Raw genomic sequence first — 4,029 nt, 5'->3', positions numbered from 1 at the left:
TTACGCCTCTTGGTGGCCGGCGATTCTGCATAAACTTCCATCAGATATTCCTAAATTTAATGGAAATCCGGGTGAAGACCCGTCGAATCATGTGATGACCTTTCATCTGTGGTGTTCATCTAACACTCTAAACAATGATTCAATTAGGCTTCGCCTTTTTCAGCGAACGTTAACTGGTCCGGCAGCAAAATGGTATATCGAATTGCTTAGAGCTTCATTTGACAACTTCAGTACCCTAGCCACAACCTTTTTAACCCATTTTCAGTTACCGATAAGGTACGAAATGGGAACGGAACTTCTTACCAACTTCAAACAAACGACAGCCACTCACATATCTGATCATATACATGAGTGGCGACGTCGTCGTAGAATGGTGAAAACATATGTTCTCGATCAGCTCTTAGCTGAATGGTTTATCAAGTCATTACTGCCTTCCATCACAGAAGATGTGGCAAAAGGGGGAGTCATCACCGAAGAGCAGGTTATTGCTCGTGCGCAATACTTGGACTTGATTTACACTCAGTCTGGCACGCTCTACGACAAAATACCTGACGCTCCTAGACCGGAATTCTCAGTTCCTCCCCCTCCTAAATCAAACAATGACTCTCATGCCGGTGATGGCATGATTGGCACAACAGACATGAAATCGACAAAGGCTACATCTAAAAAGGCCCGTAAGATTTCCGGTCAAAATGCAAATGAGGAACTTCTTGCCTCGGAAGTAAATGCCATGTCAACCGACAAGGGCAAACAACTAAAGCAACCAGGGGGCAAGAAGAAAAAGAAAGGGAGAAAAAAGAAGCACGATAAAGCTTCTACAAACCCTTCTGGGCAAAGGAAACCCCCTGCGGGGTGTCATATATGCGATGAGGATCATCGGACGAGAGATTGTCCACATAAAGCTGAAGTTAAAAAACTCTTTAAGAGTTCAAAAACCTCAGCAGTATTGACTGATCTGTTTCCAAACCTGGGAACCAAACTGGTTGCTAATCAAAATGCTTCCCGATCCCAAGTGCTTATGTTGTCTATCTCAAAGCAGGAAAATGATGCTTTGACAAGGAATAAAGATTACGGGAATCCACAGCCATCGAATAACAAGGCTAATGAACAACCTAGTAGTTCGACAACAACTTTGACCAAAGTTGTGCCGCCCATCATTCCTGAGCCAATGATAAATCCGCCAAAGGGAGTAGTACACAAATCGACATTTAATCCTCGTGCAAAAGTAGCACAGAATTATAATATAGTAGAGGACCTGGCCCAATCACCGTTCGCTATGTCGACACTTGAGGTACCACAAAAGTTCCCCTCCCAAAAGCAGGATCTATTATCAACAATAAGTGGGATTGACCCAATGGATTCCAATCTTGTGGCCTTTGATCATAAAGGATATGACCCTCAGTTACCAGCTCAACTAGCTTTCCTTATTCAAGTGAAAGCCCTCAACAAAACTGTTCATCGAACAATTATTGATGAAGGGGCATCTACATGTATTATGTCGATGAGTTTCTGGAAAAATTTAGGCTCACCACCCTTGTCGAGATCGTCAACGACGTTAAAAGCATTTGATGGACGATCATACACCCCATATGGGATTTTAAGTAACTTGCAAGTTGAACTAGGGGGCAAAACAGTAGAAATTGATGTTGAAGTAATTGACGGAAACCTCGATTACAACATCCTACTGGGAAGGCCCTGGATATATGCCATGGCCGCAGTTGTGTCGACCTACTTCAGGAAGATTACGTTTCCCTTTCAAGGAGAAATTACAATCGTCGACCAACAAACATTTCTCCCCAACAATTCACAAGTTACGGGAAGCATTCCAATGATCCATGGAAGCAATCATTCGCTTCAAAATATCGGAGTAGGTCTCCTAAAAGACCCTGCCTTAATGGGTACTTTTTCCCTACCACCTCCGAGTAATCTGGCAGAAGTGGCCACAGTGGAAAACTACAATATGAAATCTTCTATATCTAATGGATTCGGAAGATTCCTAAACATTTTGTCAGCATGGATCATCGCCATTTTAGAAATATTGTAGTAATCAATTTTCTTGGCTTGGCGGGCAAACCCAAATCAACGCTCATCGAGTATTTGGATAGATAGGTCTAAGGAATATGGCACCTCTTCAGATCCTTGGTCGCATGTACATTCTATAGACGAAGGATTCATTCAATCAATGATGATAGGAGAGGCACCATGGGAAGATTACCACCATTGCTCCCATCTTCCGATTTACCACGAAGATTATTCCAGCAACTTTAATCATCCTCCATTTTTTTATTTTCTATCAAATACTGTAAACAAGGTGGATTATGAGGATAGTTCTTTTACTGTGTCAACCTCATTAAAAAATGAAACAAATCCCCTTTCCAAGTCTCAAAGGTAAACCTTCATTCCAACCATCGAGTTGAATGCAATGAAGCTTGTGGGGCATGCACCTCGATTTGAGTTATTATGCTGGGGGCATGCAAACTTATCGAGCAGTGTTACCGCAAGGTTCAAGCTCATTAAAAAATAAACCCGCATCGAGCAGTTTTAGCACATAGTTCAAGCTCGTTAAAAAATAAACATAAGACATGAGCAAATGTTTCCACCCGCGTTTAAGATCGTTAAAAAATGAACTATTCCCCAGTAAATAACCACCGTGAATGTAGTACTTTAGCCATTAAAGCCTTGGTCGTGTTTGCACCGTCACCTCCACTTTTTCATTGGCTGATCATTCACCTCCACTCGATTGTTTACCCATTTTGAGGAACAGCTATGAAGAGTGATTTCACTAGCCATCCTTGTGACACTGCCATGATTGGAAAATTCCAAACCTTACCTGGAATCAGCTACTACCCGTTTTATCACTCGTTCCTCAAAAGACGAGTCTTCTTTAAGCTCTTTTCAACTGACTCGTAAAATATGAAAAGATTTCCGAGTCCTTGGCCTTCCAGCTCATTAAAGGGACAGGAAGTGCTATCCCTCCTCTAGATTTTAATCTTTTTGGACCTGAGGGATTATTGCACAAAAAGATCGAGCGCTTGTTTTGTTCGGCTTGTTAAAACTATCGAAAATTCATCCCTTCTGTATTTTTTGATACTTTTTTGGACTTAAGGGATTAGATGACGAAAAAGGAATTTTTGAGTTACCTTTACGTACCTTTTCAGACTATCTAAAAATGAAAAGGACCGAGTTATCTTTGTCGTTAAACTCGTTAAAAAGATTAATAGCAACAAACTTGTCTTTAGACGAGAACGAGTTTCACTATCGCTAGGCTCGTTAAAACATAGCGATGGGTTTTCCTGAAGGGCAAATTATAGAACAAGCATATGTTATCCTCCTCAAGCTTGAAAAAAATAAAGAGGTACTGGTCAGCAATGACTGGGGAAAAATTGGGAAGAAAACTCAAAGAATCTTTATTGGTAGCAAGTCGCTCTTGAACATGACACTTCCACTCCGTGTCCGAGTCGGGTACCGGTCACATCGCCATGGTCACACCATACCATCCACATTTGGGGTTAATGCTACCAATCCATCACATCAGTGTCGCCGACATGTTCAAGAGAAGTCATCCAGAGAAGCCACCTGTCTCCCACCCACTACCATACATTATACTCCATTCTTTCATGACCGCCACCCTGAACCATATATCATCACATCGTTTTCACCTCCATCAAAATCATTTGCTCCATTCCGTTTCATTGATGTGGGATTCATTAAGGCCCTCCTTTGACAGATCACTTCTTGTCGACATCAGCTCATTATCCAAGAAGTTGGTCTAGGAACACCCCATTCTGTACTTTGAAGCTTGCATGCCTCAATGGCAAGTTTCTCACTTCCGGTGACAGGTTTACATCAATGACCTTCAACCGAAAGATTTTGCGTGGTGTTCGACGCCAAGTCCTTTATTCACACCACGTGAATTGTACTGCAGTACCTTGAGGATCATTATCATTATCGGTGATTCCTCTCGCGCTTGTTAACAGCTTACATCATTGACTGGTAATCAAGCGATGTATTTCCATGTTCGACTTCAGA

The sequence above is a fragment of the Pinus tabuliformis genome, chromosome J (assembly GCF_031772625.1).
Source record: "Pinus tabuliformis cultivar Carrire ecotype Pingquan chromosome J, CPIR1, whole genome shotgun sequence".
NCBI classification, from domain to species: domain Eukaryota; kingdom Viridiplantae; phylum Streptophyta; class Pinopsida; order Pinales; family Pinaceae; genus Pinus; species Pinus tabuliformis.
The sequence above is the reverse complement of the archived record's forward strand: the minus strand, read 5'-3'. Positions refer to the sequence as shown.